At 39.2% G+C, this 12,527-nt stretch overlaps 1 long non-coding RNA gene across 2 annotated transcripts in view; it reads right to left on the bottom strand.

Annotated features, from left to right (window-relative positions):
* The window catches only part of LOC147911628 (uncharacterized), a 44,136-nt gene extending 32,457 nt beyond the window's left edge, over nucleotides 1-11,679 (bottom strand). For both annotated transcript variants that reach the window (XR_015550812.1, XR_015550813.1), the window contains exons 1-2: nucleotides 10,331-11,679; nucleotides 4,655-4,747 (exon numbers count right to left, since the gene is read on the bottom strand). This is a non-coding gene — a long non-coding RNA (uncharacterized LOC147911628). The remainder of the gene's footprint in view (nucleotides 1-4,654; nucleotides 4,748-10,330) is intronic.
* Between the last annotated feature and the right edge of the window lie 848 nt (nucleotides 11,680-12,527).

Here is a 12,527-nt window from a genome sequence, read left to right as displayed (position 1 = left end):
TATTAAACTGGGTGCTGTTTTGTAATATCCTAGGACCTGAGACGTGACTACAATTTTCAAAAAGCACAGGTCCCAAAGATGAATTTGAGATTCACACGGAGACACTAATGATTGTCAGAAAAAAAGCGAGGGAAATTAAAAAATCCCCAGAAGAAATATTTGGGGAATAGTAGGATTTCTGCATCATCAGTTCTTAAATGACAAAGAAGTTCCCCCCACCCTGCCAAAATCATAGGATGGTGTTTCTTAAAAAAACAAACAAACAAAGGAAAACTTCACATGTAAAGAAAAAGGGCACGCTTGAAGTGTGTGACAAATCAAACTTTTTGGGAACTGGAATAACTATGTTCTGGTGCAATATAAGTACAAATTATGCTTGTCACAGGCAGAGAACTGCTGTGAGTTTGGTATCAGTCATTCTCTTATTGTGTAGGGTACAGTCACATTCCCCTCCTACTTCTGACCCTGTTCTATGCTTTTATTTGTAGATCAACAATCTAGACTATTTCAACTGCTATGTTCAAGGTAACTTTGGTCTGTCTGTATGTCTCTCCTGGTTTCTCCACTGTATCTGATACTTTCTTGATTTTATCAAAGAGAGTGTACATAAATTAAGATTCCAAATAAGGCAACATAAGATCATTGATTTCGAAATAAAGCAATACCATAGCAAGGGATTCAGGGTCAGAAGATCTCGATTAAAATACCAAACACTACCAGTAGCTCAGCAGTTAGCAACTCTGATGTGGTTAGATTCTTCCTCTCCATCTCTCTCGTGTGTATTTATCTGATCCAACTCCCTGGAAGAAGTTTTATTTTGTACAATAAGACAAGATCCTGAAAGTCTTCAGCCAACAGTGAAGTCCTACATAGCGACTCTCAAGGGATGTAACATAGAGGTGAACAGCGTGGGAGGCAAAAGGCCAAGTTCTAGGTCTACGCTGACATTTAACCAGCTGTGTGACCCCGAGGATGCCATGTAGCTAATGGCTAGAGCAATGTTGTAGAAACACTATAGATTTGAAGACAGATGAGACTGCCTTCCACTCGCTGTTAAACATTTTTACCTTTTTCCTCAATGTCCAAATTTGTAAAGAGCAGATGATAAATGGAGCATCAGAGGGTTTCCATGGGAATTAATTACATTAAGCTTGTAAAGCATGGGCCCCAGCCATTGGCACCAAGTAACTTCTCCGTGACCAAATGTTCCCTTCTAAGGTCCAGTCCGTGAAGACGCGCCTACCGATCTGTATGGGAGGGGTAAACCTCAGCAGGTCTTGCATATATCAACTGGGTTTTGCTCATTACTTCCCCTTCTGAAGACGTCTCTCCACCCTCTGAATTCACACAGTATTCATCCCTCAGGACTGAAGTTGAATTCCATCTTACAACTAGAGCCTTCGCTAAGTATCCCAACCTCGCCGACTTCCCCTCTGAATTCCTAGAGCAATTATTGACTGCCCTCAGTCCCTCATTAACCCCAGCCATGTTACCAATGTGTCACTTCTCTCAATGTTTTAAACTCTTATTTAAGTATTGACTTGTCAGCTCTTTATGTTTTATTTTATTCTATTTACCTCTAGTCCATACAGTCCCTCCCAGTCTTAGGTAAAGCAGGGCTCGATGAGTAATTTTTGATGTCATTTATTATGATTTTTCCATGTGTGCAGTTAAAATTATGATCTTTAGTTTGGAGCAGCCCCACAAAAAATAGATATAACTATAAAATATTTTTAACTTATTTTCTCAGCTTTTATTTTCAAAATACATTTGCATATGCTGTGTCATTTCATCCTTCTACCATGCCAGCAGTGAAAGATATGTCATGTTAAGTCCATTTTTTAAGGTGGGGAAATTCACTCATCAAGAGGTGCTGATCTGACTTGATCAACATTTCACAGAAGGGTCACTGTTGCCTCTGTTTGTTATCTATCTTTATTTTGATTAGGTAAACTTCTTGATCCAAAAATCACATTAAAGATAATATTTCTCATAATAAAAAATTCAAAATAACAGTTTAATAAAATAAATCTTAAACTAAGACTCTACAATTATATATACCTGGTATTTCAAGAGAAAAATTAAAACATTTAATTTGCATGTTCAGACAACTGTGAACCCTGACCTGTTTACTTGGAAGATTTTGTTGTATATATCCATAGACCTAACATTATATATTCACTGCACTCAAAAACTAGAGCTATATTCCTTTAACTGCAGCTGCAGCCAACCTGTGTGTGTGCGTGCGTGTGTGTGTGTGTGTTATTCTTCCACTGAGGACATTCAGACATTTGACAAAGTAGTGTTCTTTATATACTTACATTACTGAGTTTGACCACAGCAAACCCCCTGCCCAAGAACTCTTCTGAAGCATTTTTTATCTTACTGAATCATGTATGTAGTTACTAGTTAAGCACAGGCAAAAAAAGATGCTGATGTTAAAAAAAATAAATAAAACTAACAGCTGCAAAAATAATGAATACAGCTTCTTGGCTATTGATCACAGTACCAACCCCATAGCTGTGCTCATGGTAACCGCAAGCTGATTTTTGTAGAAAAGATCTACCTCAAGGCACTGCGTGATGCAAAGATGGGAGATGAAATGAAATGCAAATCATTTGAAGAGTCACCTGGCCTGACCATGTTGGAATACAAATTTGACATGACTAATGGCAATGCAATATAAATGTTCTTAAAAGTAACATAAGCCTTTTGAGGGGGTCATTAATTTAGCAAATGCAGTAAAAACTCCCTATTTAGCATTTTAATATCTCTTGAGAGCAGAGTATAGCAAAATCATTCTCAAAACTTATCCAAATTAGTATTTTGATATATTACCATGTTAATAAGCATAATTCAACTGAGTCACAATAGAGGATGTGGACAGACTATAGCATTAAGTTGGAACAGCCCTTATTCATCAAAAATAACTCAAATTACTCATTTGAAAAAAGAAGATGGTTCTATTCCTTGTAAGTGATTAGAATACTGTATTTGACCAATTTTTCACTGGCAGATTAGCATACTTTTGCTTCAATACGAGAACAAATTCAAAACGCTCAAAGAGATTAAATTAACTAACACTTTTTTTCAACAAGGCAAGTACCTTTGGCATGTCCAATGTGAAGGCCTGAGTATAACACATTCAAAACACCCTGATTAAGATGAGAAGGAAGAATTTAATATATTTTCAAGGAGAGTATCATATCCAAAGTGGTTTAAAATATAATAATAATTTTCTCTTAGGACTCATTTTCTCAAAAATAATGTTCATATTTAGAACCCATGGTTTACCTAATTGAACTGGATGAAATTAACTCTTCCTATACCATTAGCACAGCCATGTATGGATTTAGTAGTTTTTTATGTGCTAGCCTGGGAATTTTTCTAGGCTTTATAACATAATTTATACATGTACTAAGTTCCAAACAATGACTTACAAATGGACTCTTGGAATTTTCCTAACATATAAATAAGCAATAAACACACTCTCATGACAACATACAATGTTGCTTAATATTTGTTGCATCTTTTATTGTCCTCTGAAATTTTAACTTCAGTTAACTTGCATAGCCATGTGGTATTAAGAGTAAGAATATGATTATCTTGGATGAAACTCTCATGAAACTGGGAAAGTTGGCCTAGTGTGTCTGAATCTTAAGGAGTTGTTTATAGGAAACAAGAAAAATGGCTTAAGAGGTGCTGCCACATATGTGATAGGAATATTGTAGAAGTGGAAAGTGACAAAGACGTGTACTTATCTTGAAGCGGCCACAAAAGACCTATTGAAATGAAAGTGTAGATCAGAAAGTACTTTGGAATCCCACTCCTCTCTGGTATTGAAAGAGATGACTGTATTATACCTGAGCACTCAGCCAGGTGTGGTGTGATCATCAGTGGTGGGATAGGTGATATGAGGTTGGTAGACGACTGGAATCTGAAACCTGCCCATTGGAGAAGGTGAGCTGCTCAAATCCCTGGACACTTACAAGCCCAATCCAACAAAGAGAAGACAGATCCACGGATAAGACAGAGCCAGCCAAAGTGCACAAGAAAAGTCAACGGAAGTATCCAGAAGGATGGTGGAATAGCATCAGGGTTAAAAGCATAGGCTTGGAATGGGTCAATCATGAAGACACATTCAGACTCTGCCACCTAACAGCTATGCAACCTACGCCAGGTTTTTATACTTCTGACTCTGAGTTTCTTTTCATGTAAAATGGGAATAATAATTTAAATCTGGTAAAGTTGCTGTAGAGGCTAAGGAAATAAGCTGTGCTAAGCATCTGGGGCACCATAGGGACTCATATTACTGCATCAAGTAATGTTACCTGATGGAGATGCACCCAGAGTCTCATGGATCAATATACCAGTGGAAACCAGAGAAGGAGGGGACGTACTAGGACAGGGGGCAGGAAAGAGGCATCACACAGTTCTGTAAGCAGACGGCAATGCCTCAAAGCATTAGGCTGGGATCCCCACCAGCATCAGCACCACTACCAAGGGTTGCCTCCACGATTACTCCAAGGAAACAAATTCAAAACCAACAGTGTGCGAGCTATACAAAAGCACCTTTCTGAGGGGCCCACTGGTCCTTCTTTTTCCAACCATTCCCAAGCCCTTACCATGAATACAGACATTAGAAGATGCTTACCAGTTTGCTCCTCTTCAAGTCAAGGTCTGGGAGATGTCCACATTCTGGGAGTTTAGGGTTCCAGGCAGGTTATCGTGGTCACAGATCACAGATCTGGTCACCAGAACCAGAAAAGGCAGGTGGCATGTCACAAGAGAGGGGCAAAACGGAATCTGGTTATTATATTGTTCGCACAAAACCAGGGTTACACTAGTAGATGGGGACTTTATGCTAGGTACCACAATGGTCCTACAGACAGAAGGGGATTAAATTTAATAGACAGGATTAACTGGCCCAACCAAGGGAAACAGAATGACGCAGAGACCAGGAAATTGGCTCCACCAAAATGCTAGATACCCAAGTGTACAGAACACATTACCAGTCATCTGGAAATGAACCTACTAGGGCCCGTCCGCATACCAAATGTTTATGCCCTTCAATACCACTAACATATTTGGCTCAATTGTATTTCTCAAAACTGCTATGAGGTGTAAAAATTGCTTCTGTTCTTTTTCAAGAGCTGTTCTGGCATCTGAAATTACATAGTGAAGGTAAATTTCTATTAACTAAGAAAGGGAAGCTCCAAAAGCTTTGGTGTTCCAAATACTAATTTAAATGCCTAATGCATAAATGTTTGCTGAGTTTTAACTCTCTGACACCCCCCCCCCAACTGCTACTTACGTGATGGCCCTCCTTTCTCTTTCCTCTATTCATAGCAGTCTCCCGACTCCTAACTGTAGCTAGTTTGAGATCTAAGCCATGAATCCAAATGATGCACACCCGTTTGGTCATTCAAGATGGTGGTCACTGGATGGAGACTTCCATGTGGATTCATTATTTAATCCTTAGCCAGCAGTTGCTTTTCTCCCAAAAAACAGAAACTTTCTTTCACACTCACAAGAAATTCAAATGTATGGTGATATTGAAAAACTGGTTTGGACCCCGTTCTTTTCAGATAACCTGCTGCCATGTTTTCAGGTCTGCCTACATTGTTCGTGCTTCATGTGAGAAGTAGTGGGATTTGTCTCACTTCTAAAAGGTGAGCATACACCAGACCCTGACACTTCTAGACCATGAGACTGGCCTTTTCCATCAAGTTGGAAGCGAGTTTCCCCATTTAAATAAACGCAGCTGTGGCAATTAGGCAGGACAAAATCTCATCCACATACTGTTTTGTCTAATGACTTCCCAAACGGTGCAGCGTTTATGAGTTTTAATTACCACACCACCCACAGTCACCCCACATTGATCTACATCATTCATTGGAGATCATCTATCTTTTTTGCTCAAAGTAATGAATATAGGAATGGTAGAACTGAATCCACACTTTTATTTTTAAAGTATGATACACCCAGAAGAACGATGACTGCAGTAAGTAGCCACGACATGGGCAGTGCACTGTTTTATTTTGTTAGTGGGTCAGGTTAATGCTGCTTCTTCTCTATATATGGTACACTGGGAAAGCATTAATCAACTTCAGGGCAGTTCAAAAAAACAGCAACAGAAAAGAAAAGTAAAGCCAACTTTCTGTAAGTATTTATCTGCATACCTATACATGCCTATATCTACAGAATTCCACATCGCTGCACATAAAGTTTCACTGAGTTAACGAGTGATCGTCTCATCAGTCATGACTCAACAGCATGGAGTGTTTCCATTTCTTAATTACCCACGTTCTGAGCACCTATATTAGCCATAAGATTGGCATGGCTGAAATTCCTGCACCAACTCAGTGGAGGTTTAGTAATCAAAGAGAAGAAGTCATCGGAAGTCCGGGAGGGTGAATTTACACCAATGTAACGGAGGTCTAAATAAATAAATGATGGATTAAGTCCTCTACTCACAAGCAGTACTTGAAAACTCTCAACAATCACCCAATTACTGCTCTCAGCACCAGCTGAGTCCCTGCCTGGCAATCTACAAGCCATAATGCAGTTGCATTTTCTTTGGCTCCTATAGAAAATAAATCCCAAATCATTTAGGCCCATGTATTTGAATGGGTGACCTTTGTAAGACTTCCTCTGTTTCCAGCAGAACTATTTAATTGTTAGGTGTCCCTCACTCACACAGATACACAACTTGGATCAATTGGTGATAAGACATCTACCCATTGTTGACACCAACTGATTCTCCATCCAGCTGCTGGTATGCGTGGCTCCATGCCCATTTATTCTGAACCACTTACATCTGATAAACAGGCCAATGCTGTGGAACTCCACTGCTGCAAGCAAATCAATTAATCTGAGTTAATGTGTTGGTTTAGTGTCCTAGACTAAGCACTGAAGTTTAAGGGTATGGTAACCGTGTTTTTACTTGCTTTGGGGTACTATTGCACACTGCTGAGCCCCCCAGCTTTTGTAAACTAATTCACAACCCTCAAATACATCCAGAAAGTTCCCCAAAGAGGGAAACTGTAGGATGATAACTATTTCTGTATAGGTTTAATCTTAATGTACTTCACCCCCAAAAAGAAGCAGAATCTATTTTGCTTGCAAATCTAAAGAATTAACAGAGAACACACGTTGCGGTGCATTTCAGTTTTTAAAGGAGGGGCTAGTTGGAACATTGATATAATACTTATATTAATTCTCGGCACTGACCACTTGGCATAAAAAACAGATTACACATTGAAAGTTCTACTAAACATCATCTATAAAGTTTGGAGAAGTCATGGTTAACTAGGAATAAAAGGAACTATTTTGTTGTTGGATAACAATTGAACATAACCCACTAAATACTATATAAGGTTTCATTTTACCATTAGTGTATATTGGGGTTTCTCAGCATCAGCAGTATTGATATCACGTACCAAATAATTCTTCATTGCGAGGAACTGCCCTGCATGTTGTAGGATGTCTAGCAGCATTCCTGGCCTCTGTCCACTCAATGCCACAATCACTACCCCCCCTCCAGTTGTGATTATCAAAAATGTCTGCTGACATTGCCGAATGTCTCTTGGAGGGCAAAATTGCAACCAGTTGAGGACCTCTGGCCTATATTAATAAACAACCAACAGAAACCTCAAAGTTGGAAGTCTATCAATCAGATAATTAGCATTTCATGAATTTGTTCAATATTTACTGAGCATATTTCACGTTCCAGGCACTGTGCAAAAAGCTGACGATATAACAGTGAACAAGACATCTCCCCTCAAAAGGCATACAGTTCACAGGGAAGCGGAAAGACAGACAGATGTTGCAAACCCAAGCTGCCCCTGAAGAAGGACCAGGTTGGCATTTGAAGGGTGAAGTTCTTCAGGATGATCAGGAGGAGCCACGGAGGGCTCTTTGACTGGAGATGCTATAACCTGACCTAAGCTGTATTGTGGAAACTGTTGCTGGTCTCTGCTTGTACAGTGGGTTGGAAGAGAACAAGGCCGGGGCCCCAGCAGAATTACCAGGCTGTAACTATATCCCAGAGAACAGGAAAGGGGATGGAGACAAGGGAAAACAGATCCTGAGAAATTGCTGTGGGACAATGAAGGATAATTGAGGGGTGTATGGTGGGGTGGGGGTCGTTGAGGGGGAAGAAAGAATCAAACAGGAATGGGTCTTCCTGTCCTGGCTTTGGTATGGCTAGATAGTGACCTTTGATAACCTTGGAGAAAAAAGTAGGGTGTGAATGGGGGACTGCCGATGTGAATATGATGATTATCTTAATGGTCAGCTTTTTCTGGTCAAAAAAACAAATCAAAGCAGTATTTTCAACATTTATAAAATTAATGTTTGAATCATTCAAATGACTTTGATATTCTAACAAGAAAAGTCTCTAAGAAGTTAAACAATTTTTGTAAATCAAATAAATTAAAATTACAAACCTATGAAATCTCAGGTTTGCAATCATTCCAATATTTTTTATGAACTTACAAAATGGTTTGACATCTCTCGTCTTAAACCCATTGCTCAGTTCTACATTTGACATTGGAATTACAGAGCTAACATGTTCAGCTTGTTATTGGGCACTGTTCTCTTAAAGGGTGCCCTGATTAACTCCCAAAATTAGCATAAAATGGGTCTGACTACTCGGGTTCTTACAGTGTATCTATATACTTGGTGTGCAGCTTTCCCAGCTAAGGGACACCCACTGTAGGTGGGACTATGCTAACTCAGGCCATTTACTTCTCTTCCCAAGCACATCAGGGCATCTTCTCAGCAAACAGGTGTTTAACATGACACCTGGAGCACAGATGACAGAGCTGTTATTCTCCAAGAGTTCTTCTTAATCTCTCTTGTAGTTGGAGATGGAGCGCATGTTCTCCACATTCTATGGTCTCACAATCTGCATCCTTTATCTGAGTGACAGATTACCTAATCTCTTACTCTGATTGGAGATTACAACACTCCATTCTGGTTGCTTTACCAAGATAATTCAACTCAAGTATTTAGTGTTAAATTTTATTCTAGGTTCTTTACAGATTCTTCCTGTTAGAGGAATATTCACTAAGATTCTAAGATCATCTAAGTGGCTGCTGATTGGTCAATTCTGTGTATCTCTCAAGGCTGTATTTTGATCTATTCCACAACCCAAACATCAGGTGAAAGGCAAGCCCATAAAATAGTGAACTTTATTCTCCACAGGTTGAGAGTAAAGTGCTCAAGTAATTAAAAACTGCTACTGTTTGGAGATTATTGTACATAAATTTCTGAAATACAATTTTTGGTCAATATATACATTTATTATTTAACAATACACCCAAATTGTACCATAAGTATAAACTTAATTTTTTTGGCAAATGTATACATATTTACATGGATTATTTAACAATATACCCAGTTACTACTGTAAGTATAAGGCTATTTCACTGTGCTTTTCAATACTATATTTCAGAAATAAAGGAAAAATCCTACCTTTTAACAAATTTTTGTTTCCACAAATAAGCCATTTTCTAAATATATCATTTTGTGCAAAAATCTGGCCATACACCAGTGCCTTTATGAATATCATATGATTCTCAGGATTCTGTCTTAGATGAATAGGATAGAGTTGCTCCCCCAACTGAGATCAGGAAGAGAAAAAGAAGAGTAGATTAAAGATGGGGGAGATAATGGATGCAGTTTGGGTCATGTTGAGTTTAATCAAAATTGCATTGGATCCATAAATTATTCCTTACATCTCTGAAATATCCATTCCTTCCTTCCAGGGAAAGACAGTAGAATGAATTCATATCATCAAATTACCCAATGCGAATTCTAATGATGCATGCCAAAAAATGTGAACACTGACCACCTCCCAAATTTACCAAGAGCTATACTACAAACATTCAAAAAGTGCTAGACCAGGGAGAAAAAACTAGTTCATTTGGAAAAGAACAGGACTGCCATCTAATTATTTGTCCACTCCCATCTCTCCAAGAACATATTTGAGTCAGTAACTTCTTGAGAATTCTTAACAACACCCCTATATTTGGAAAGGAGTAAGAAAAGGCAACCAGAGGAAAAGCAGTGAAAGGAAAGCAACAAGCAGGTAGGTGTGAGTACTCTTCAGGGAGAGATGCCCCAAGGGCCACCTCCTGCTGGGTCCCAAGTTTCTTCTAAGACAGAGAAGACCCTCCTCTCAACTGGCCTGGAGAGAGAGAGGGGAGCACAAACCCATTTTAGAAGAAAATATAAAAGAAATGAAAAACTCCCCAAAAGGTTTGTGTTAGCTCTTTAGAAAAATTTTTTAAGAACATGATGCCAATTGTTAAAAATAGCTTACCCCATCGGCCCTCCTGGTTCTCAGTCCTTCTTCCTGGGATTGGCCCCTGCACCACCATCTCTCCTGGGACTCCAGCATGCTGATGGCAGATCTTGGGACTTCTTAGCCTCCTCAGGCATGTGAGACAATTCCCTAGAGTAAATCTCTTAATATAGATATAGATACAGATAGATATAGATATGGATATATCTGCTCTGTTTCTCTGAACAACCCTGACTAAAACGCTTGATGCCTCCTCTTCATAAGATTTTCTGAAATGAAAGCTTCTATGGAGGCCAGATTGTCCCTTGGCAAAATGATCATATAGGAAATGTCCTCAGTTGTCCTGACATTCTTTTCCTTATCTGTGGTGGCATTCTCCTCGATCCTCCCTCCTCTAAACCCTCCATGTCAACCGAAACCTGTACTGGCGAGAGTACAGGACACACGCATGCCCGGGAATAGCACCACCTTTGATGTGCATAGCACAGTATAGTCTCGGGTTGTATCATCTCATTTAATTCTTAGGACCAGGCTTGGAAAGAAATGCCTCAGTTTCCAATGTGTTACTTCCACAAGGGTGTTTGAATTTTGACAGCTCCAAAACACAAACAGGATAAAACAACTATTTGCAACACAACACTAACGCTATTGTCCTTTAATTAAGGCTGGGTGCTCTATGTGTATTAGTTCCTTTCATCCCCACAGGAGCCTCTGAGGGAAGCACCGTTATACACAGTTCACAGACGAGCTAAGAGGTTAGAGAAGCTTCACATGTTGCTCAAGGTCACAGAGCAAATTAGTGGCAAAACCAAACTTTGAAGGGAGGCGTGAGTCCAATTCCATAACTACTATAGTAACGAAAACGAAAAGCAATGGAAGGCACTCGGAATTGTTGAATTTCAGACTCCAGGAAAGAAGGCGAGAGAGCTTTTTCAACAGAAGTATTCTCAACAACTTGGAATCACACACCATATATACAGGTGTGGATGATCACACAGAGACGTGTAAGGTTCGGGTAAAATTACAAGGCTGAGCTGAGTCTTCTCAAAGTGGACACTTTTTTGTTATTTTGAAGCACTGTCAATGTTCAGCATGTTCTCTGAGTAGATATTGTTCCTGCAAATATTGTACATAATCTTCAGGACAGCTTCAATATTTACCAGAAAGCTATTCTCAAGTAAGGTCTTATTTTAGATGAACCTGAGAATGACTCCAAATGCAGATCAGGCAATTCCCTCCCTTTTCAGCAACACCTAATGCTGAGATGTCAGGAGACACCTGTAAAATGGAAAGTAAAGGCAGCAGACATTTTTCAGTGTTGTGTTGGAATAAACTGCAGAAATCATAATCTTAGAATTCATATTCATTTCTATTTCCCAAAATTTCCCAGAGGCATGTTTGCAAGCATGTGCGTGCGTGCACACACAGGGGAATTATCTCCCACCCCCCAGCCCCCCAGTGAAGGCAACAAACCCAGTTCTCTGGTAAAATAAGATTATGCAATGCTGGGCAAGAGACAATTTTTAAAAGTTTCCCCAGTTTAGAAGTACTTAGAGACACTAATGTACTGATGTGAATTTTGAGTCTTCCAGAATGAACTACAGTATGCAGTATTTCCCAAACTTATAGGACCCTCCCCCCACAAACATTACTTTGTACTGTGTTTCTCCATGTCGAGCCATTGCTTTGCAGTGGTATCGAATCAACTTCCTTTGTTTTTATTGACTAAATAATTTCATCTATGTAATAACAGGCAACGCTTCTAGGATTGCCAGATTTAGCAAATAAAAATATAGGACATCACATTAAATTTAAGATTCAGTAAACAGTGGGTAATTGTTTATGCTATCTCCCATGCTTAAATAAAAAACTTGTTCACCTGAAATTCAGATTTAACTGAGTGTCCTGCATTTTATCTGGCAACCCTAAACACATTAGAAGAAAGAGATGACAGAGCTATGGCATTTAGTGGGGATACTGGAAACTTACAATATCTTGAGTTGGTGTAGGCAGACTGCCACAGAGCAACACCATTCTGAAAGTGAAACCACCTGTTCTTAGCCACTAACCTTCCATTCTACTCTATCCCTTATGTATATGCTACTTTAAAACCCATAATTTTGCCAGGTTTTTTTCCTTTTTATTTACTCCCTCACTGAGTTGTATCCTCACTTGATAAAGAATTAACCATAAAGGGAATTTACTGGCCAACAGT

The sequence above is a fragment of the Ceratotherium simum genome, chromosome Y (genome assembly GCF_057802395.1).
Source record: "Ceratotherium simum simum isolate JZ-2026a chromosome Y, ASM5780239v1, whole genome shotgun sequence".
In the NCBI taxonomy this organism is placed as follows: Eukaryota; Metazoa; Chordata; class Mammalia; order Perissodactyla; family Rhinocerotidae; genus Ceratotherium; species Ceratotherium simum.
This window is presented reverse-complemented; position numbering and strand designations above follow the sequence as displayed.